Genomic DNA, 23,254 nt, shown 5'->3' on the forward strand with positions numbered 1-23,254 from the left:
GCATGGGTGGTTCAGGGGTCGAATTCTCGCCTGGCACGCGGGTGACCCGGGTTCGATTCCCGGCCAATGCAGGATAACATTTTAAACAATTCATTTCATAGCAAACACATCACTTGAGCATAAATAATATATTAGCTGTATCTTGGCAACTGGATCAAGGGTATGAATGTTCTGCTCCTGTTCCTGTGCAACAGCTTTCAGGTGCTGAATGGCATCCTGTTTCTGTGTAACAGGCTCGATTCTTACTCTGACAGACATTACATTGCTCACTTCCTCGTTAGTATAGTTGTGAGTATCCCCACCTGTCACGCGGGAGACCGGGGTGAAATTCCCCGACGGGGAGGAATTTTAACATCCCCAATTTTAAACCTTTGGGCAGCACCTTAACGTGCTCCTTGGAAAAGATCAACAGCGAAAAATTGAACCTAAAATAATTTTAAACGGTGAGGAACTATATAAAAAGCTCCTGCATCAATTCCTCGTTAGCACAGTGTTCTCCTTCTGTTTGTCTTTTGTGCGGGGCACTGCGGAACGAGAGAGGACAGGGAAATGCAGATAACAGCGGGAGAAAGCACGTCTGATCTTTCAATGGGACAGCACTGGCACGATTGGCCGAATGGCCTCATACTGTACTGCAAGCTTCCATGAATCATATGGATATCTGAGACATACCCACACAAAGTGAGGACACATCTGTGTTCGTGTATGTGTTTGAGCCTTTGTCTCAAGCAGTGCATTAATATTTGCTCTGTGTTGTCCTTGATATTTTGGTGCTGATTATTCAATATCCCGACGGCTTTTCTCTGACTGTGTATCACTGAGAAAAGCACAGAAGCAAATAGATTTCAGGTGGACGCCTACCCGCAATTGATGCTGTGGTTTCTTGAACATGTCGTTTGTGATCTCGCCTAAAAAATGACATCTTGTACGAAAAGTTTGCCTGGCGCGAAAGTGACCTGAATTTCAAAGCAGCAAGGAGTAAAGACTGCATTGTTCTGCTTGCTGGCAGGATGCTTTCCGCAGCTTCCCTGGTGGTCTAGTGGTTAGGATTCGGCGCTTTCACCGCCGCGGCCCGGGTTTGAATTCCAGGTCAGGGAATCAGTGCTTTTTCTGGCTGTTTGAAATGCCAGCAATCAAAGCACCCGCGCGAAACAATGCTTGCACCTCATCAAACTTTCAACTTTCCACGCTGCTGTTGCCTCAACAGTTAGCAGCGCAACATTCGGTACCGAGGTGCAACATTCACTTCCTTGCCTTCTTTAAAATGCCTGCTGTTTCAAAGTCAGCAGGAAATGACATTTGGAACAAGACACCTTAAATGCCCACATTTATGTGTACCTCACAGTGTCAGAACAGTCACGGTTATTACCCGCCTTCCATGTATTATTTTGCCGACTGCATCTCCCCAACAAACTTAGCTGATCACAGCACGGCTATCAGTCAACTCATTGCCAGTGTGAAAAATGCCACATTAGCTACGTGTGCAAGACTCGAATGACAGAGTACCTGGGCCGTGATAACTTATCCTGATATTCATGAGGCCTTAACTTTCGCTGCATAAGACAATTCTACCTCTGGTTACCATCCCTTCTGCCATTGGAAAGCGTTTGTCTTTATTTCCTCTATCAAAAGCCATTGTAATTTTGCAAGCCATTATTAAATTTCATCTTAGCCTCCAGAGGAAAGCAATTCCAGCTTGTCCACACCATCAACATAACTGAAGTCGCTTGTCCCTCGGGCCACATTTTAAGACGTCAAACGAGTTCTGCATGTCGGGGAGTCAAGGGTTATGGGGAGCGGGCGGAAATGTTGCGTTGTCTCGAAGATCTCATCAGCCACGAACTTATTCAATGGCGGGGCTAGAGGGGCCGAATGGCCCAATCCAGCTCCTATTTATTCTTTTGGGGAAGGTTAGTTTCTTAATTATGTAATTTTTGAGTAGCTAAAAAACGTTGGAAGGAAACGCCCACGGCACCTAGAAAAGTGCAAAATCTTAGCTCTGCCGTGAGCTCATGCATCTGAGAGGTTAACCCTGTGATTCTCTGTCCACAGATCTTCCAGGACCTTCGAAGTGTTTCCAGCATTTAGTCAACAATTCCAGATGCAGTATCTGCTGCATTTTGCTTTTTATGTTAACGCAGTGTCCCCGCTTGTATTAACAAAAGCCAAAAATAAATTGTAGCTACCAGAAAATGGAATTTGCGTACTCGGCGAGCATTGGTGGTTCAGGGGTCGAATTCTCGCCTGCCACGTTGGAGACCCGGGTTCGATTCCCGGCCAATGCAGGCTAATTTTTTTAACAATTCATTTCATAGCAAACACATCACATGAGCATAAATAATTTATTAGCTGTACCTGTGCAAGGGGATCAAGGGTATGAATGTTCTGCTCCTGTTGCTGTGCAACAGCTTTGAGGGGCTGAATGGCATCCTGTTCCTGTGTTACAGGCTCGATTCTTACTCTGACAGACATTGCATTGCTCACTTCCTCGTTAGTCTCGTTCTGAGTATCCCCGCCTGTCACGCGGGAGACCGGGGTGAAATTCCCCGACGGGAAGGAATTTTAACATCCCCAATTTAACGTTTTGGCAGCACCTTAAAGCGCTCCTTGGAAAAGATCAACAGCGAAAGATTGAACCTAAAACAATTTTAAACGGTGAGGAACTGCATAAAAACCTCCTGCATCAATTCCTCGTTAGCATAGTGTTCTCCTTCTGTTTGTCTTTTGTGCGGGGCACTGCGGAACGAGAGAGGACAGGGAAATGCAGATAACAGCGGGAGATGGCACGTCTGATCTTTCAAGTGGAGAGCACTGGCACGATTGGCCGAATGGCCTCACACTGTACTGCACGCCTCCATGAATCATATGGATATCTGAGACATACTCACACAAAGTGAGCACACATCTGTGTTCGTGCATATGTTTGAGTCTTTGTCTCAAGCAGTGCATTACTGTTTCCTCTGTATTGTCCTTGATATTTTGGTGCTGATTATTCAATATCCCGACGGCTTTTCTCTGACTGTGTATCTCTGAGAGAAGCACAGAAGCAAATAGATTTCAGGTGGACGCCTACACGCACTTGATGCTGTGGTTTCCTGAACATGTCCTTTGTGATCTCGCCTAAAAAATGTCATCTTGTCCGAAAAGTTTGCCTGGCGTGAAAGTGACCTGAATTTCAAAGCAGCAAGGAGGAAAGACTGCCTTGTTCTGCTTGCTGGCAGGCCGCTTCTTACAGCTTCCCTGGTGGTCTAGTGGATAGGATTCGGCGCTTTCACCGCCGCGGCCCGGGTTCGATTCCCGGTCAGGGAACCAGTGCGTTTTCTGGCTGTTTGAAACGCCAGCAATCAAAGCACCCGCGCGAAACAATACTTGCACCTCATCAACCTTTCAATTTTCCACACCGCTGCTGTTGCCTCAACAGTCAGCAGCGCATCATTCGGTACCGAGGTGCAGCATTCGCTTCCTTGCCTCGCAGTGTCAGAACAGTCACGGTTATTATCCGCCTTCCATGTATTATTTTGCCGACTGCATCTCCCTAACAAGGTTAGCTGATCACAGCACGGCTATCAGTCAACTCATTGCCAGTGTGAAGAATGCCACATTAGCTACGTGTGCAAGACTCGAATGACAGAGTACCTGGGCCGTGATAACTTATCCTGATATTCATGAGGCCTTAACATTCGCTGCATAAGACAATTCTACCTCTGGTTACCATCCCTCCTGCCATTGGAAAGCGATTGTCTTTATTTCCTCTATCAAAAGCCATTGTAATTTTGCAAGCCTTTATTAAATTTCCCCTTAACCTCCAGAGGAAAGCAATTCCAGCTTGTCCACACCATCAACATAACTGAAGTCGCTTGTCCCTCGGGCCACACTGTAAGACGTCAAACGAGTTCTGTATGTCGGGGAGTCAAGGGTTATGGGGAGCGGGCGGAAAAGTTGCGTTGTGTCGAAGATCTCATCAGCCACGAACTTATTAAATGGCGGGGCTCGAGGGGCCGAATGGCCCAATTCTGCTCCTATTTATTCTTTTGGGGAAGGTTAGTTTCTTAATTATGTAATTTTTGAGCAGCTAAACAACGTTGGAAGGAAACTCCCACGGCACCTAGAAAAGTGCAAAATCTTAGCTCTGCCGTGAGCTCATGCACCTGAGAGGTTAACCCTGTAATTCTCTGTCCACAGATCTTCCAGGACCTTCGAAGTGTTACCAGCATTTAGTCAACAATTCTAGATGCAACATCTGCTGCATTTAGCTTTTTATGTTAACCCAGTGTCCCCGCTTGTATTAACAAAAGCCAAAAATAAATTGTAGCTACCAGAAAATGGAATTTGATAACTCGGCGTGTATTGGTGATTCAGGGGTCGAATTCTCGCCTCACACGTGGGTGACCCGGATTCGATTCCCGGCCAATGCAGGTTAACATTTTAAACAATTCATTTCATAGCAAACACATCACTTGAGCATAAATAATATATTAGCTGTATCTGTGCAACTGGATCAAGGGTATGAATGTTCTGCTCCTGTTCCTGTGCAACAGCTTTCTAGGGGCTGAATGGCATCCTGTTCCTGTGTAACAGGCTCGATTCTTACTCTGACAGACATTACATTGCTCACTTCCTTGTGAGTATCCCCACCTGTCATGCGGGAGACCGGGGTGAAATTCCCCGACGGGGAGGAATTTTAACATCCCCAATTTTAAGCCTTTGGGCAGCACCTTAACGTGCTCCTTGGAAAAGATCAACAGCGAAAAATTGAACCTAAAATAATTTTAAACGGTGAGGAACTGTATAAAAAGCTCCTGCATCAATTCCTCGTTAGCATAGTGTTCTCCTTCTGTTTGTCTTTTGTGCGGGGCACTGCGGAACGAGAGAGGACAGGGAAATGCAGATAACAGCGGGAGAAAGCACGTCTGATCTTTCAAGGGGACAGCACTGGCACGATTGGCCGAATGGCCTCATAATGTACTGCAAGCTTCCATGAATCATATGGATATCTGAGACATACCCACACAAAGTGAGCACACATCTGTGTTCGTGTTTGAGTCTTTGTCTCAAGCAGTGCATTACTATTTCCTCTGTGTTGTCCTTGATATTTTGGTGCTGATTATTCAATATCCCGACGACTTTTCTCTGACTGTGTATCACTGAGAAAAGCACAGAAGCAAATATATTTCAGGTGGACGCCTACCCGCAATTGATGCTGTGGTTTCTTGAACATGTCGTTTGTGATCTCGCCTAAAAAATGACATCTTGTACGAAAAGTTTGCCTGGCGCGATAGTGACCTGAATTTCAAAGCAGCAAGGAGGAAAGACTGCATTGTTCTGCTTGCTGGCAGGATGCTTTCCGCAGCTTCCCTGGTGGTCTAGTGGTTAGGATTCGGCGCTTTCACCGCCACGGCCCGGGTTCGATTACCGGTCAGGGATCCAGTGCTTTTTCTGGCTGTTTGAAATGCCAGCAATCAAAGCACCCGCGCGAAACAATGGTTGCACCTCATCAACCTTTCAACTTTCCACGCTGCTGTTGCCTCAACAGTCAGCAGCGCAACATTCTGTACCGAGGTGCAACATTCACTTCCTTGCCTTCTGTAAAATGCCTGCTGTTTCAAAGTCAGCAGGAAATGACATTGGGAACAAGACACCTTAAATGCCCACATTTTTGTGTACCTCACAGTGTCAGAACAGTCACGGTTATTATCCGCCTTCCATGTATTATTTTGCCGACTACATCTCCCTAACAAGGTTAGCTGATCACAGCACGGCTATCAGTCAACTCATTGCCAGTGTGAAGAATGCCACATTAGCTACTTGTGCAAGACTCGAATGACAGAGTACCTGGGCCGTGATAACTTATCCTGATATTCATGAGGCCTTAACATTCGCTGCATAAGACAATTCTACCTCTGGTTACCATCCCTCCTGCCATTGGAAAGCGGTTGTCTTTATTTCCTCTATCAAAAGCCATTGTAATTTTGCAAGCCTTTATTAAATTTCCCCTTAGCCTCCAGAGGAAAGCAATTCCAGCTTGTCCACACCATCAACATAACTGAAGTCGCTTGTCCCTTGGGCCACACTGTAAGACGTCAAACGAGTTCTGTATGTCGGGGAGTCAAGGGTTATGGGGAGCGGGCGGAAAAGTTGCGTTGTGTCGAAGATCTCATCAGCCACGAACTTATTAAATGGCGGGGCTCGAGGGGCCGAATGGCCCAATTCTGCTCCTATTTATTCTTTTGGGGAAGGTTAGTTTCTTAATTATGTAATTTTTGAGCAGCTAAACAACGTTGGAAGGAAACTCCCACGGCACCTAGAAAAGTGCTAAATCTTAGCTCTGCCGTGAGCTCATACACCTGAGAGGTTAACCCTGTAATTCTCTGTCCACAGATCTTCCAGGACCTTCGAAGTGTTTCCAGCATTTAGTCAACAATTCCAGATGCAGTATCTGCTGCATTTAGCTTTTTATGTTAACGCAGTGTCCCCGCTTGTATTAACAAAAGCCAAAAATAAATTGTAGCTACCAGAAAATGGAATTTGTTAACTCGGCGTGCATTGGTGATTCAGGGGTAGAATTCTCGCCTCCCACGCGGGTGACCCGGGTTCGATTCCCGGCCAATGCAGGTTAACATTTTTAACAATTCATTTCATAGCAAACACATCACTTGAGCATAAATAATATATTAGCTGTATCTGTGCAACTGGATCAAGGGTATGAATGTTCTGCTCCTGTTCCTGTGCAACAGCTTTCTAGGGGCTGAATGGCATCCTGTTCCTGTGTAACAGGCTCGATTCTTACTCTGACAGACATTACATTGCTCACTTCCTTGTGAGTATCCCCACCTGTCACGTGGGAGACCGGGGTGAAATTCCCCGACGGGGAGGAATTTTAACATCCCCAATTTTAAGCCTTTGGGCAGCACCTTAACGTGCTCCTTGGAAAAGATCAACAGCGAAAAATTGAACCTAAAATAATTTTAAACGGCGAGGAACTGTATAAAAAGCTCCTGCATCAATTCCTCGTTAGCATAGTGTTCTCCTTCTGTTTGTCTTTTGTGCGGGGCACTGCGGAACGAGAGAGGACGGGGAAATGCAGATAACAGCGGGAGAAAGCACGTCTGGTCTGATCTTTCAAGGGGACAGCACTGGCACGATTGGCCGAATGGCCTCATAATGTACTGCAAGCTTCCATGAATCATATGGATATCTGAGACATACCCACACAAAGTGAGCACACATCTGTGTTCGTGTATGTGTTTGAGTCTTTGTCTCAAGCAGTGCATTACTATTTCCTCTGTGTTGTCCTTGATATTTTGGTGCTGATTATTCAATATCCCGACGACTTTTCTCTGACTGTGTATCACTGAGAAAAGCACAGAAGCAAATAGATTTCAGGTGGACGCCTACCCGCAATTGATGCTGTGGTTTCTTGAACATGTCGTTTGTGATCTCGCCTAAAAAATTACATCTTGTACGAAAAGTTTGCCTGGCGCGACAGTGACCTGAATTTCAAAGCAGCAAGGAGGAAAGACTGCATTGTTCTGCTTGCTGGCAGGATGCTTTCCGCAGCTTCCCTGGTGGTCTAGTGGTTAGGATTCGGCGCTTTCACCGCCACGGCCCCGGTTCGATTCCCGGTCAGGGAACCAGTGCTTTTTCTGGCTGTTTGAAATGCCAGCAATCAAAGCACCCGCGCGAAACAATGGTTGCACCTCATCAATCTTTCAACTTTCCACGCTGCTGTTGCCTCAACAGTCAGCAGCGCAACATTCTGTACCGAGGTGCAACATTCACTTCCTTTCCTTCTGTAAAATGCCTGCTGTTTCAAAGTCAGCAGGAAATGACATTGGGAACAAGACACCTTAAATGCCCACATTTTTGTGTACCTCACAGTGTCAGAACAGTCACGGTTATTATCCGCCTTCCATGTATTATTTTGCCGACTGCATCTCCCTAACAAGGTTAGCTGATCACAGCACGGCTATCAGTCAACTCATTGCCAGTGTGAAGAATGCCACATTAGCTACGTGTGCAAGACTCGAATGACAGAGTACCTGGGCCGTGATAACTTATCCTGATATTCATGAGGCCTTAACATTCGCTGCATAAGACAATTCTACCTCTGGTTACCATCCCTCCTGCCATTGGAAAGCGGTTGTCTTTATTTCCTCTATCAAAAGCCATTGTAATTTTGCAAGCCTTTATTAAATTTCCCCTTAGCCTCCAGAGGAAAGCAATTCCAGCTTGTCCACACCATCAACATAACTGAAGTCGCTTGTCCCTCGGGCCACACTGCAAGACGTCAAACGAGTTCTGTATGTCGGGGAGTCAAGGGTTATGGGGAGCGGGCGGAAAAGTTGCGTTGTGTCGAAGATCTCATCAGCCACGAACTTATTAAATGGCGGGGCTCGAGGGGCCGAATGGCCCAATCCTGCTCCTATTTATTCTTTTGGGGAAGGTTAGTTTCTTAATTATGTAATTTTTGAGCAGCTAAACAACGTTGGAAGGAAACTCCCACGGCACCGAGAAAAGTGCAAAATCTTAGCTCTGCCGTGAGCTCATGCACCTGAGAGGTTAACCCTGTAATTCTCTGTCCACAGATCTTCCAGGACCTTCGAAGTGTTTCCAGCATTTAGTCAACAATTCCAGATGCAGTATCTGCTGCATTTAGCTTTTTATGTTAACGCAGTGTCCCCGCTTGTATTAACAAAAGTCAAAAATAAATTGTAGCTACCAGAAAATGGAATTTGTTAACTCGGCGTGCATTGGTGTTTCAGGGGTAGAATTCTCGCCTCCCACGCGGGTGACCCGGGTTCGATTCCCGGCCAATGATAGTTAACATTTTAAACAATTCATTTCACAGCAAACACATCACTTGAGCATAAATAATATATTAGCTGTATCTGTGCAATTGGATCAAGGGTATGAATGTTCTGCTCCTGTTCCTGTGCAACAGCTTTCTAGGGGCTGAATGGCATCCTGTTCCTGTGTAACAGGCTCGATTCTTACTCTGACAGACATTACATTGCTCACTTCCTTGTGAGTATCCCCACCTGTCAGGCGGGAGACCGGGGTGAAATTCCCCGACGGGGAGGAATTTTAACATCCCCAATTTTAAGCCTTTGGGCAGCACCTTAACGTGCTCCTTGGAAAAGATCAACAGCGAAAAATTGAACCTAAAATAATTTTAAACGGCGAGGAACTGTATAAAAAGCTCCTGCATCAATTCCTCGTTAGCATAGTGTTCTCCTTCTGTTTGTCTTTTGTGCGGGGCACTGCGGAACGAGAGAGGACAGGGAAATGCAGATAACAGCGGGAGAAAGCACGTCTGATCTTTCAAGGGGGCAGCACTGGCACGATTGGCCGAATGGCCTCATAATGTACTGCAAGCTTCCATGAATCATATGGATATCTGAGACATACCCACACAAAGTGAGCACACATCTGTGTTCGTGTTTGAGTCTTTGTCTCAAGCAGTGCATTACTATTTCCTCTGTGTTGTCCTTGATATTTTGGTGCTGATTATTCAATATCCCGACGACTTTTCTCTGACTGTGTATCACTGAGAAAAGCACAGAAGCAAATATATTTCAGGTGGACGCCTACCCGCAATTGATGCTGTGGTTTCTTGAACATGTCGTTTGTGATCTCGCCTAAAATATGACATCTTGTACGAAAAGTTTGCCTGGCGCGATAGTGACCTGAATTTCAAAGCAGCAAGGAGGAAAGACTGCATTGTTCTGCTTGCTGGCAGGATGCTTTCCGCAGCTTCCCTGGTGGTCTAGTGGTTAGGATTCGGCGCTTTCACCGCCACGGCCCGGGTTCGATTCCCGGTCAGGGAACCAGTGCTTTTTCTGGCTGCTTGAAATGCCAGCAATCAAAGCACCCGCGCGAAACAATGGTTGCACCTCATCAACCTTTCAACTTTCCACGCTGCTGTTGCCTCAACAGTCAGCAGCGCAACATTCTGTACCGAGGTGCAACATTCACTTCCTTGCCTTCTGTAAAATGCCTGCTGTTTCAAAGTCAGCAGGAAATGACATTGGGAACAAGACACCTTAAATGCCCACATTTTTGTGTACCTCACAGTGTCAGAACAGTCACGGTTATTATCCGCCTTCCATGTATTATTTTGCCGACTGCATCTCCCTAACAAGGTTAGCTGATCACAGCACGGCTATCAGTCAACTCATTGCCAGTGTGAAGAATGCCACATTAGCTACGTGTGCAAGACTCGAATGACAGAGTACCTGGGCCGTGATAACTTATCCTGATATTCATGAGGCCTTAACATTCGCTGCATAAGACAATTCTACCTCTGGTTACCATCCCTCCTGCCATTGGAAAGCGGTTGTCTTTATTTCCTCTATCAAAAGCCATTGTAATTTTGCAAGCCTTTATCAAATTTCCCCTTAGCCTCCAGAGGAAAGCAATTCCAGCTTGTCCACACCATCAACATAACTGAAGTCGCTTGTCCCTTGGGCCACACTGTAAGACGTCAAACGAGTTCTGTATGTCGGGGAGTCAAGGGTTATGGGGAGCGGGCGGAAAAGTTGCGTTGTGTCGAAGATCTCATCAGCCACGAACTTATTAAATGGCGGGGCTCGAGGGGCCGAATGGCCCAATTCTGCTCCTATTTATTCTTTTGGGGAAGGTTAGTTTCTTAATTATGTAATTTTTGAGCAGCTAAACAACGTTGGAAGGAAACTCCCACGGCACCTAGAAAAGTGCAAAATCTTAGCTCTGCCGTGAGCTCATGCACCTGAGAGGTTAACCCTGTGATTCTCTGTCCACAGATCTTCCAGGACCTTCGAAGTGTTTCCAGCATTTAGTCAACAATTCCAGATGCAGTATCTGCTGCATTTAGCTTTTTATGTTAACGCAGTGTCCCCACTTGTATTAACAAAAGCCAAAAATAAATTGTAGCTACCAGAAAATGGAATTTGTTAATTCGGCGTGCATTGGTGGTTCAGGGGTAGAATTCTCGCCTCCCACGCGGGTGACCCGGGTTCGATTCCCGGCCAATGCAGGTTAACATTTTAAACAATTCATTTCATAGCAAACACATCACTTGAGCATAAATAATATATTAGCTGTATCTGTGCAACTGGATCAAGGGTATGAATGTTCTGCTCCTGTTCCTGTGCAACAGCTTTCTAGGGGCTGAATGGCATCCTGTTCCTATGTAACAGGCTCGATTCTTACTCTGACAGACATTACATTGCTCACTTCCTTGTGAGTATCCCCACCTGTCACGCGTGAGACCGGGGTGAAATTCCCCGACGGGGAGGAATTTTAACATCCCCAATTTTAAGCCTTTGGGCAGCACCTTAACGTGCTCCTTGGAAAAGATCAACAGCGAAAAATTGAACCTAAAATAATTTTAAACGGTGAGGAACTGTATAAAAAGCTCCTGCATCAATTCCTCGTCAGCATCGTGTTCTCCTTCTGTTTGTCTTTTGTGCGGGGCACTGCGGAACGAGAGAGGACAGGGAAATGCAGATAACAGTGGGAGAAAGCACGTCTGATCTTTCAAGGGGACAGCACTGGCACAATTGGCCGAATGGCCTCATACTGTACTGCAAGCTTCCATGAATCATATGGATATCTGAGACATACCCACACAAAGTGAGCACACATCTGTGTTCGTGTATATGTTTGAGTCTTTGTCTCAAGCAGTGCATTACTATTTCCTCTGTGTTGTCCTTGATATTTTGGTGCTGATTATTCAATATCCCGACGACATTTCTCTGACTGTGTATCACTGAGAAAAGCACAGAAGCAAATATATTTCAGGTGGACGCCTACCCGCAATTGATGCTGTGGTTTCTTGAACATGTCGTTTGTGATCTCGCCTAAAAAATGACATCTTGTACGAAAAGTTTGCCTGGCGCGATAGTGACCTGAATTTCAAAGCAGCAAGGAGGAAAGACTGCATTGTTCTGCTTGCTGGCAGGATGCTTTCCGCAGCTTCCCTGGTGGTCTAGTGGTTAGGATTCGTCGCTTTCATCACCGCGGCCCGGGTTCGATTCCCGGTCAGGGAACCAGTGCTTTTTCTGGCTGTTTGAAATGCCAGCAATCAAACCACCCGCGCGAAACAATGGTTGCACCTCATCAACCTTTCAACTTTCCACGCTTCTGTTGCCTCAACAGTCAGCAGCGCAACATTCACTTCCTTGCCTTCTGTAAAATGCCTGCTGTTTCAAAGTCAGCAGGAAATGACATTGGGAACAAGACACCTTAAATGCCCACATTTTTGTGTACCTCACAGTGTCAGAACAGTCACGGTTATTATCCGCCTTCCATGTATTATTTTGCCGACTGCATCTCCCTAACAAGGTTAGCTGATCACAGCACGGCTATCCGTCAACTCATTGCCAGTGTGAAGAATGCCACATTAGCTACGTGTGCAAGACTCGAATGACAGAGTACCTGGGCCGTGATAACTTATCCTGATATTCATGAGGCCTTAACATTCGCTGCATAAGACAATTCTACCTCTGGTTACCATCCCTCCTGCCATTGGAAAGCGGTTGTCTTTATTTCCTCTATCAAAAGCCATTGTAATTTTGCAAGCCTTTATTAAATTTCCCCTTAGCCTCCAGAGGAAAGCAATTCCAGCTTGTCCACACCATCAACATAACTGAAGTCGCTTGTCCCTTGGGCCACACTGCAAGACGTCAAACGAGTTCTGTATGTCGGGGAGTCAAGGGTTATGGGGAGCGGGCGGAAAAGTTGCGTTGTGTCGAAGATCTCATCAGCCACGAACTTATTAAATGGCGGGGCTCGAGGGGCCGAATGGCCCAATTCTGCTCCTATTTATTCTTTTGGGGAAGGTTACTTTCTTAATTATGTAATTTTTGAGCAGCTAAACAACGTTGGAAGGAAACTCCCACGGCACCTAGAAAAGTGCAAAATCTTAGCTCTGCCGTGAGCTCATGCACCTGAGAGGTTAACCCTGTAATTCTCTGTCCACAGATCTTCCAGGACCTTCGAAGTGTTTCCAGCATTTAGTCAACAATTCCAGATGCAGTATCTGCTGCATTTAGCTTTTTATGTTAACGCAGTGTCCCCGCTTGTATTAACAAAAGCCAAAAATAAATTGTAGCTACCAGAAAATGGAATTTGTTAACTCGGCGTGCATTGGTGGTTCAGGGGTAGAATTCTCGCCTCACACGCGGGTGGCCCGGGTTCGATTCCCGGCCAATGCAGGTTAACATTTTAAACAATTCATTTCACAGCAAACACATCACTTGAGCATAAATAATATATTAGCTGTATCTGTGCAACTGGATCAAGGGTATGAATGTTCTGCTCCTGTTCCTGTGCAACAGCTTTCTAGGGGCTGAATGGCATCCTGTTCCTGTGTAACAGGCTCGATTCTTACTCTGACAGACATTACATTGCTCACTTCCTTGTGAGTATCCCCACCTGTCAGGCGGGAGACCGGGGTGAAATTCCCCGACGGGGAGGAATTTTAACATCCCCAATTTTAAGCCTTTGGGCAGCACCTTAACGTGCTCCTTGGAAAAGATCAACAGCGAAAAATTGAACCTAAAATAATTTTAAACGGCGAGGAACTGTATAAAAATCTCCTGCATCAATTCCTCGTTAGCATAGTGTTCTCCTTCTGTTTGTCTTTTGTGCGGGGCACTGCGGAACGAGAGAGGACAGGGAAATGCATATAACAGCGGGAGAAAGCACGTCTGATCTTTCAAGGGGGCAGCACTGGCACGATTGGCCGAATGGCCTCATAATGTACTGCAAGCTTCCATGAATCATATGGATATCTGAGACATACCCACACAAAGTGAGCACACATCTGTGTTTGAGTCTTTGTCTCAAGCAGTGCATTACTATTTCCTCTGTGTTGTCCTTGATATTTTGGTGCTGATTATTCAATATCCCGACGACTTTTCTCTGACTGTGTATCACTGAGAAAAGCACAGAAGCAAATATATTTCAGGTGGACGCCTACCCGCAATTGATGCTGTGGTTTCTTGAACATGTCGTTTGTGATCTCGCCTAAAAAATGACATCTTGTACGAAAAGTTTGCCTGGCGCGATAGTGACCTGAATTTCAAAGCAGCAAGGAGGAAAGACTGCATTGTTCTGCTTGCTGGCAGTATCCTTTCCGCAGCTTCCCTGGTGGTCTAGTGGTTAGGATTCGGCGCTTTCAACGCCACGGCCCGGGTTCGATTCCCGGTCAGAGAACCAGTGCTTTTTCTGGCTGTTTGAAATGCCAGCAATCAAAGCACCCGCGCGAAACAATGGTTGCACCTCATCAATCTTTCAACTTTCCACGCTGCTGTTGCCTCAACAGTCAGCAGCGCAACATTCTGTACCGAGGTGCAACATTCACTTCCTTGCCTTCTGTAAAATGCCTGCTGTTTCAAAGTCAGCAGGAAATGACATTGGGAACAAGACACCTTAAATGCCCACATTTTTGTGTACCTCACAGTGTCAGAACAGTCACGGTTATTATCCGCCTTCCATGTATTATTTTGCCGACTGCATCTCCCTAACAAGGTTAGCTGATCACAGCACGGCTATCAGTCAACTCATTGCCAGTGTGAAGAATGCCACATTAGCTACGTGTGCAAGACTCGAATGACAGAGTACCTGGGCCGTGATAACTTATCCTGATATCGCTGCATAAGACAATTCTACCTTTGGTTACCATCACTCCTGCCATTGGAAAGCGGTTGTCTTTATTTCCTCTATCAAAAGCCATTGTAATTTTGCAAGCCTTTATTAAATTAGCCTCCAGAGGAAAGCAATTCCAGCTTGTCCACACCATCAACATAACTGAAGTCGCTTGTCCCTCGGGCCACACTGTAAGACGTCAAACGAGTTCTGTATGTCGGGGAGTCAAGGGTTATGGGGAGCGGGCGGAAAAGTTGCGTTGTGTCGAAGATCTCATCAGCCACGAACTTATTAAATGGCGGGGCTCGAGGGGCCGAATGGCCCAATTCTGCTCCTATTTATTCTTTTGGGGAAGGTTAGTTTCTTAATTATGTAATTTTTGAGCAGCTAAACAACGTTGGAAGGAAACTCCCACGGCACCTAGAAAAGTGCAAAATCTTAGCTCTGCCGTGAGCTCATGCACCTGACAGGTTAACCCTGTAATTCTCTGTCCACAGATCTTCCAGGACCTTCGAAGTGTTTCCAGCATTTAGTCAACAATTCCAGATGCAGTATCTGCTGCATTTAGCTTTTTATGTTAACGCAGTGTCCCCGCTTGTATTAACAAAAGCCAAAAACAAATTGTAGCTACCAGAAAATGGAATTTGTTAACTCGGCGTGCATTGGTGGTTCAGGGGTAAAATTCTCGCCTCCCACGTGGATGACCCGGGTTCGATTCCCGGCCAATGCAGGTTAACATTTTAAACAATTCATTTCATAGCAAACACATCACTTGAGCATAAATAATATATTAGCTGTATCTGTGCAACTGGATCAAGGGTATGAATGTTCTGCTCCTGTTCCTGTGCAACAGCTTTCTCGGGGCTGAATGGCATCCTGTTCCTGTGTAACAGGCTCGATTCTTACTCTGACAGACATTACATTGCTCACTTCCTTGTGAGTATCCCCACCTGTCACGCGGGAGACCGGGGTGAAATTCCCCGACGGGGAGGAATTTTAACATCCCCAATTTTAAGCCTTTGGGCAGCACCTTAACGTGCTCCTTGGAAAAGATCAACAGCGAAAAATTGAACCTAAAATAATTTTAAACGGTGAGAAACTGTATAAAAAGCTCCTGCATCAATTCCTCGTTAGCATAGTGTTCTCCTTCTGTTTGTCTTTTGTGCGGGGCACTGCGGAACGAGAGAGGACAGGGAAATGCATATAACAGCGGGAGAAAGCACGTCTGATCTTTCAAGGGGACAGCACTGGCACGATTGGCCGAATGGCCTCATATTGTACTGCAAGCTTCCATGAATCATATGGATATCTGAGACATACCCACACAAAGTGAGCACACATCTGTGTTCGTGTATGTGTTTGAGTCTTTGTCTCAAGCAGTGCATTACTATTTCCTCTTTGTTGTCCTTGATATTTTGGTGCTGATTATTCAATTTCCCGACGACTTTTCTCTGACTGTGTATCACTGAGAAAAGCACAGAAGCAAATAGATTTCAGGTGGACGCCTACCCGCAATTGATGCTGTGGTTTCTTGAACATGTCGTTTGTGATCTCGCCTAAAAAATGACATCTTGTACGAAAAGTTTGCCTGGCGCGATAGTGACCTGAATTTCAAAGCAGCAAGGAGGAAAGACTGCATTGTTCTGCTTGCTGGCAGGATGCTTTCCGCAGCTTCCCTGGTGGTCTAGTGGTTAGGATTCGGCGCTTTCACCGCCGCGGCCCGGGCTCGATTCCCGGTCAGGGAACCAGTGCTTTTTCTGGCTGTTTGAAATGCCAGCAATCAAAGCACCCGCGCGAAACAATGCTTCAACCTTTCAACTTTCCACGCTGCTGTTGCCTCAACAGTCAGCAGCGCAACATTCGGTACCGAGGTGCAACATTCACTTCCTTGCCTTCTGTAAAATGCCTGCTGTTTCAAAGTCAGCAGGAAATGACATTGGGAACAAGACACCTTAAATGCCCACATTTATGTGTACCTCACAGTGTCAGAACAGTCGCGGTTATTATCCGCCTTCCTTGTATTATTTTGCCGACTGCATCTCCCTAACAAGGTTAGCTGATCACAGCACGGCTATCAGTCAACTCATTGCCAGTGTGAAGAATGCCACATTAGCTACGTGTGCAAGACTCGAATGACAGAGTACCTGGGCCGTGATAACTTATCCTGATATTCATGAGGCCTTAACATTCGCTGCATAAGACAATTCTACCTCTGGTTACCATCCCTCCTGCCATTGGAAAGCGGTTGTCTTTATTTCCTCTATCAAAAGCCATTGTAATTTTGCAAGCCTTTATTAAATTTCCCCTTAGCCTCCAGAGGAAAGCAATTCCAGCTTGTCCACACCATCAACATAACTGAAGTCGCTTGTCCCTCGGGCCACACTGTAAGACGTCAAACGAGTTCTGTATGTCGGGGAGTCAAGGGTTATGGGGAGCGGGCGGAAAAGTTGCGTTGTGTCGAAGATCTCATCAGCCACGAACTTATTAAATGGCGGGGCTCGAGGGGCCGAATGGCCCAATTCTGCTCCTATTTATTCTTTTGGGGAAGGTTAGTTTCTTAATTATGTAATTTTTGAGCAGCTAAACAACGTTGGAAGGAAACTCCCACGGCACCTAGAAAAGTGCAAAATCTTAGCTCTGCCGTGAGCTCATGCACCTGAGAGGTTAACCCTGTAATTCTCTGTCCACAGATCTTCCAGGACCTTCGAAGTGTTTCCAGCATTTAGTCAACAATTCCAGATGCAGTATCTGCTGCATTTAGCTTTTTATGTTAACGCAGTGTCCCCGCTTGTATTAACAAAAGTCAAAAATAAATTGTAGCTACCAGAAAATGGAATTTGTTAACTCGGCGTGCATTGGTGGTTCAGGGGTAGAATTCTCGCCTCACACGCGGGTGACCCGGGTTCGATTCCCGGCCCATGCAGGTTAACATTTTAAACAATTCATTTCACAGCAAACACATCACTTGAGCATAAATAATATATTAGCTGTATCTGTGCAACTGGATCAAGGGTATGAAAGTTCTGCTCCTGTTCCTGTGCAACAGCTTTCTAGGGGCTGAATGGCATCCTGTTCCTGTGTAACAGGCTCGATTCTTACTCTGACAGACATTACATTGCTCACTTCCTTGTGAGTATCCCCACCTGTCAGGCGGGAGACCGGGGTGAAATTCCCCGACGGGGAGGAATTTTAACATCCCCAATTTTAAGCCTTTGGGCAGCACCTTAACGTGCTCCTTGGAAAAGATCAACAGCGAAAAATTGAACCTAAAATAATTTTAAACGGCGAGGAACTGTATAAAAAGCTCCTGCATCAATTCCTCGTTAGCATAGTGTTCTCCTTCTGTTTGTCTTTTGTGCGGGGCACTGCGGAACGAGAGAGGACAGGGAAATGCAGATAACAGCGGGAGAAAGCACGTCTGATCTTTCAAGGGGGCAGCACTGGCACGATTGGCCGAATGGCCTCATAATGTACTGCAAGCTTCCATGAATCATATGGATATCTGAGACATACCCACACAAAGTGAGCACACATCTGTGTTTGAGTCTTTGTCTCAAGCAGTGCATTACTATTTCCTCTGTGTTGTCCTTGATATTTTGGTGCTGATTATTCAATTTCCCGACGACTTTTCTCTGACTGTGTATCACTGAGAAAAGCACAGAAGCAAATAGATTTCAGGTGGACGCCTACCCGCAATTGATGCTGTGGTTTCTTGAACATGTCGTTTGTGATCTCGCCTAAAAAATGACATCTTGTACGAAAAGTTTGCCTGGCGCGATAGTGACCTGAATTTCAAAGCAGCAAGGAGGAAAGACTGCATTGTTCTGCTTGCTGGCAGGATGCTTTCCGCAGCTTCCCTGGTGGTCTAGTGGTTAGGATTCGGCGCTTTCACCGCCGCGGCCCGGGTTCGATTCCCGGTCAGGGAACCAGTGCTTTTTCTGGCTGTTTGAAATGCCAGCAATCAAAGCACCCGCGCGAAACAATGGTTGCACCTCATCAACCTTTCAACTTTCCACGCTGCTGTTGCCTCAACAGTCAGCAGCGCAACATTCGGTACCGAGGTGCAACATTCACTTCCTTGCCTTCTGTAAAATGCCTGCTGTTTCAAAGTCAGCAGGAAATGACATTGGGAACAAGACACCTTAAATGCCCACATTTTTGTGTACCTCACAGTGTCAGAACAGTCACGGTTATTATCCGCCTTCCATGTATTATTTTGCCGACTGCATCTCCCTAACAAGGTTAGCTGATCACAGCACGGCTATCAGTCAACTCATTGCCAGTGTGAAGAATGCCACATTAGCTACGTGTGCAAGACTCGAATGACAGAGTACCTGGGCCGTGATAACTTATCCTGATATCGCTGCATAAGACAATTCTACCTCTGGTTACCATCCCTCCTGCCATTGGAAAGCGGTTGTCTTTATTTCCTCTATCAAAAGCCATTGTAATTTTGCAAGCCTTTATTAAATTAGCCTCCAGAGGAAAGCAATTCCAGCTTGTCCACACCATCAACATAACTGAAGTCGCTTGTCCCTCGGGCCACACTGTAAGACGTCAAACGAGTTCTGTATGTCGGGGAGTCAAGGGTTATGGGGAGCGGGCGGAAAAGTTGCGTTGTGTCGAAGATCTCATCAGCCACGAACTTATTAAATGGCAGGGCTCGAGGGGCCGAATGGCCCAATTCTGCTCCTATTTATTCTTTTGGGGAAGGTTAGTTTCTTAATTATGTAATTTTTGAGCAGCTAATCAACGTTGGAAGGAAACTCCCACGGGACCTAGAAAAGTGCAAAATCTAATTTCTGCCGTGAGCTCATGCACCTGAGAGGTTAACCCTGTAATTCTCTGTCCACAGATCTTCCAGGACCTTCAAAGTGTTTCCAGCATTTAGTCAACAATTCCAGATGCAGTATCTGCTGCATTTAGCTTTTTATGTTAACGCAGTGTCCCCGCTTGTATTAACAAAAGCCAAAAATAAATTGTAGCTACCAGAAAATAGAATCAAATAAGTCGGCGTGCATTGGTGGTTCAGGGGTAGAATTCTCGCCTGCCTCTCCGGAGACCCGGCTTCGATTCCCGGCCAATGCAGGCTAATTTTTTTAACAATTTATTTCATAGCAAACACATCACATGAGCATAAATAATGTATTAGCTGTACCTGTGCAACTGGATCAAGGGTATGAATGTTCTGCTCCTGTTCCTGTGCAACAGCTTTGAGGGGCTGAATGGCATCCTGTTCCTGTGTAACAGGCTCGATTCTTACTCTGACAGACATTGCATTGCTCACTTCCTCGTTAGTCTCGTTGTGAGTATCCCCGCCTGTCACGCGGGAGACCGGGGTGAAATTCCCCGACGGGAAGGAATTTTTACATCCCCAATTTTAAACGTTTTGGCAGCACCTTAAAGCGCTCCTTGGAAAAGATCAACAGCGAAAGATTGAACCTAAAATAATTTTAAACGGTGAGGAACTGTATAAAAACCTCCTGCATCAATTCCTCGTTAGCATAGTGCTCTCCTTCTGTTTGTCTTTTGTGCGGGGCACTGCGGAACGAGAGAGGACAGGGAAATGCAGATAACAGCGGGAGAAAGCACGTCTGATCTTTCAAGTGGACAGCACTGGCACGATTGGCCGAATGGCCTCACACTGTACTGCACGCCTCCATGAATCATATGGATATCTGAGACATACTCACACAAAGTGAGCACACATCTGTGTTCGTGCATGTGTTTGAGTCTTTGTCTCAAGCAGTGCATTACTGTTTCCTCTGTATTGTCCTTGATATTTTGGTGCTGATTATTCAATATCCCGACGGCTTTTCTCTGACTGTGTATCTCTGAGAAAAGCACAGAAGCAAATAGATTTCAGGTGGACGCCTACACGCACTTGATGCTGTGGTTTCCTGAACATGTCCTTTGTGATCTCGCCTAAAAAATGTCATCTTGTACGAAAAGTTTGCCTGGCGTGAAAGAGACCTGAATTTCAAAGCATCAAGGAGGAAAGACTACCTTGTTCTGCTTGCTGGCAGAACGTTTCACGCAGTTTCCCTGGTGGTCAAGTGGATAGGATTCGGCGCTTTCACCGCCGCGGCCCGGGTTCGATTTCCGGTCAGAAAACCAATGCGTTTTCTGGCTGTTTGAAATGCCAGCAATCAAAGCACCTGAGCAAAACAATGCTTGCACCTCATCAACCTTTCAATTTTCCACACCGCTGCTGTTGCCTCAACAGTCAGCAGCACATCATTCGGTACCGAAGTGCAGCATTCGCTTCCTTGCCTTCTATAAAATGCCTGCTGTTTCAAAATCAGCAGGAAATGACATTGGGAATAAGACACTTTAAATGCCCACATTTTTGTGTACCTCACAGTGTCAGAACAGTCACGGTTATTATCCGTCTTCCATGTATTATTATGCCGACTGCATCTCCCTAACAAACTTAGCTGATCACAGGACGGCTTTCAGTCAACTCATTGCCAGTGTGAAAAATGCCACATTAGCAACGTGTGCAAGACTCGAATGACAGAGTAACTGGGCCGTGATAACTTATCCTGATATTCATGAGGCCTTAACATTCGCTGCATAAGACAATTCTACCTCTGGTTACCACCCCTCCTGCCATTGGAAAGCGTTTGTCTTTTTTTCCTCTATCAAAAACCATTGTAATTTTGCAAGCCTCTATTAAATTTCCTCTTAGCCTCCAGAGGAAAGCAATCCCAGCTTCTCCACACTACCAACATAACTGAAGTCGCTTCTCCCTCGGGCCACACTGTAAGACGTCAAACAGGTTCTGTATGTCTGATAGACATATATTTCAGCTAAAGGGGAGTCAAGGGTTATGGGGAGCGGGCGGCAAAGTTGCGTTGTGTCGAAGATCTCATCAGCCACGAACGTATTAAATGGCGGTGCTCGAGGGGCCGAATGGTCCAATCCTGCGCCTATTTATTCTTTTGGGGAAGGTTAGTTTCTTAATTATGTAATTTTTGAGCAGCTAAACAACGTTGGAAGGAAACTCCCACGGGACCTAGAAAAGTGCAAAATCTAATTTCTGCCGAGAGCTCATGCACCTGAGAGGTTAAACCTGTGTTTCTCTGTCCACAGATCTTCCAGGACATTCGAAGTGTTTCCAGCATTTAATCAACAATTCCAGATGCAGTATCTGCAGGATATTGCTTTTTATCTTAACGCAGTGTCCCCGCTTGTATTAACAAAAGTCAAAAATAAATTATCGCTGCCAGAGAATGGAATCTGTTAAGTCGGCGTGCATTGGCCTTTCTCGGGTAGAATTGTCGCCTGCCACGCCGGAGACCCGGGTTCGATTCCCGGCCAATGCAGGCTAAATTTTTTAACAATTAATTTCATAGCAAACACATCACATGAGCATAAATAATATATTAGCTGTACCTGTGCAACTGGATCAAGGCTATGAATGTTCTGCTCCTGTTCCTGTGCAACAGCTTTGAGGGGCTGCAATGGCATCCTGTTCCTGTGTAACAGGCTCGATTCTTACTCTGACAGACATTACATTGCTCACTTCTTCCAAAGTCTAGTTGTGAGTATCCCCGCCTGTCACGCGGGAGACCGGTGTGAAATTCCCCGTCGGGGAGGATTTTTAACATCCCCAATTTTCAACCTTTGGGCAGCACCTTAAAGCGCTCCTTGGAAAAGATCAACAGCGAAAAATTGAACCTAAAATAATTTTAAACGGTCAGGAACTGTATAAAAACCTCCTGCATCAATTCATCGTTAGCATAGTGGATTACTGTTTCCTCTGTACTGTCCTTGATATTTTGGTGCTGAGTATTCAATATCCCGACGGCTTTTCTCTGACTGTGTATCTCTGAGAAAAGCATAAAAGCAAATAGATTTCAGGTGGACGCCTACACGCACTTGATGCTGTGGTTTCCTGAACATGTCCTTTGTGATCTCGCCTAAAAAATGTCATCTTGTACGAAAAGTTTGCCTGGCGTGAAAGTGACCTGAATTTCAAAGCAGCAAGGAGGAAAGACTGCCTTGTTCTGCTTGCTAGCAGGATGCTTCGCGCAGCTTCCCTGGTGGTCTAGTGGTTAGGATTCGGCGCTTATACCGCCGCGGCCCGGGTTCGATTCCCGGTCAGGGAACCAGTGCGTTTTCTGGCTGTTTGAAATGCCAGCAATCAAAGCAGCCGCGCGAAACAATGCTTGCACCTCATCAACCTTTCAACTTTCCACGCTGCTGTTGCCTCAACAGTCAACAGCGCATCATTCGGTACCGAGGTGCAGCATTCGCTTCCTTGTCTTCTGTAAAATGCCTGCTCTTTCAAAGTCAGCAGGAAATGACATTTGGAACAAGACACTTTAAATGCCCACATTTATGTGTGATGCGCTATCAATTACTCATAAAAGACGGAGAGTTGGGAGAGTAACTAAAGGCTTTTATTTGCAAAGAACAAAGCATGCCTCTCGTGGTTGACTGGGTTCCAAGAAGGCAGGGGCTGCAGGTCAATCACCTTTATACCTGGGCCTGTGGGTGGAGCCAGCCGAGACATGTTGAGGCATGAATCGGTACAACAGTGAATAACAATAACAGTGTTTTACCACATTCACCCCTTGTTTAAAATTGAGTCCGGCGGGGTGAAGTGCACTAAAGG

At 45.9% G+C, this 23,254-nt stretch overlaps 10 non-coding genes across 10 annotated transcripts; all 10 read left to right on the top strand.

The window, feature by feature from the left end:
- On the top strand, positions 1-71 carry trnaa-ggc (transfer RNA alanine (anticodon GGC)). The gene has a single exon. It is a non-coding gene; the product is annotated as a tRNA-Ala (tRNA).
- A 3,166-nt stretch (positions 72-3,237) lies between these two features.
- Positions 3,238-3,309, top strand: trnae-uuc (transfer RNA glutamic acid (anticodon UUC)). Its single transcript has one exon. It is a non-coding gene; the product is annotated as a tRNA-Glu (tRNA).
- Positions 3,310-6,540: 3,231 nt separating this feature from the next.
- trnag-ccc (transfer RNA glycine (anticodon CCC)) lies at positions 6,541-6,611 on the top strand. Its single transcript has one exon. It is a non-coding gene; the product is annotated as a tRNA-Gly (tRNA).
- Positions 6,612-9,755: 3,144 nt separating this feature from the next.
- On the top strand, positions 9,756-9,827 carry trnae-uuc (transfer RNA glutamic acid (anticodon UUC)). The gene has a single exon. It is a non-coding gene; the product is annotated as a tRNA-Glu (tRNA).
- Positions 9,828-10,943: 1,116 nt separating this feature from the next.
- On the top strand, positions 10,944-11,014 carry trnag-ccc (transfer RNA glycine (anticodon CCC)). The gene has a single exon. It is a non-coding gene; the product is annotated as a tRNA-Gly (tRNA).
- A 2,111-nt stretch (positions 11,015-13,125) lies between these two features.
- trnav-cac (transfer RNA valine (anticodon CAC)) lies at positions 13,126-13,196 on the top strand. Its single transcript has one exon. It is a non-coding gene; the product is annotated as a tRNA-Val (tRNA).
- Positions 13,197-15,290: 2,094 nt separating this feature from the next.
- trnag-ccc (transfer RNA glycine (anticodon CCC)) lies at positions 15,291-15,361 on the top strand. Its single transcript has one exon. It is a non-coding gene; the product is annotated as a tRNA-Gly (tRNA).
- Positions 15,362-17,483: 2,122 nt separating this feature from the next.
- Positions 17,484-17,554, top strand: trnav-cac (transfer RNA valine (anticodon CAC)). Its single transcript has one exon. It is a non-coding gene; the product is annotated as a tRNA-Val (tRNA).
- A 931-nt stretch (positions 17,555-18,485) lies between these two features.
- Positions 18,486-18,557, top strand: trnae-uuc (transfer RNA glutamic acid (anticodon UUC)). Its single transcript has one exon. It is a non-coding gene; the product is annotated as a tRNA-Glu (tRNA).
- Positions 18,558-22,673: 4,116 nt separating this feature from the next.
- Positions 22,674-22,745, top strand: trnai-uau (transfer RNA isoleucine (anticodon UAU)). Its single transcript has one exon. It is a non-coding gene; the product is annotated as a tRNA-Ile (tRNA).
- The last annotated feature ends 509 nt before the right edge of the window (positions 22,746-23,254 follow it).

The sequence above is a fragment of the Somniosus microcephalus genome, unplaced genomic scaffold (genome assembly GCF_052327205.1).
Source record: "Somniosus microcephalus isolate GS21.2 unplaced genomic scaffold, FLI_Smic_1.0 unresolved_chr8, whole genome shotgun sequence".
Lineage (NCBI taxonomy): Eukaryota > Metazoa > Chordata > Chondrichthyes > Squaliformes > Somniosidae > Somniosus > Somniosus microcephalus.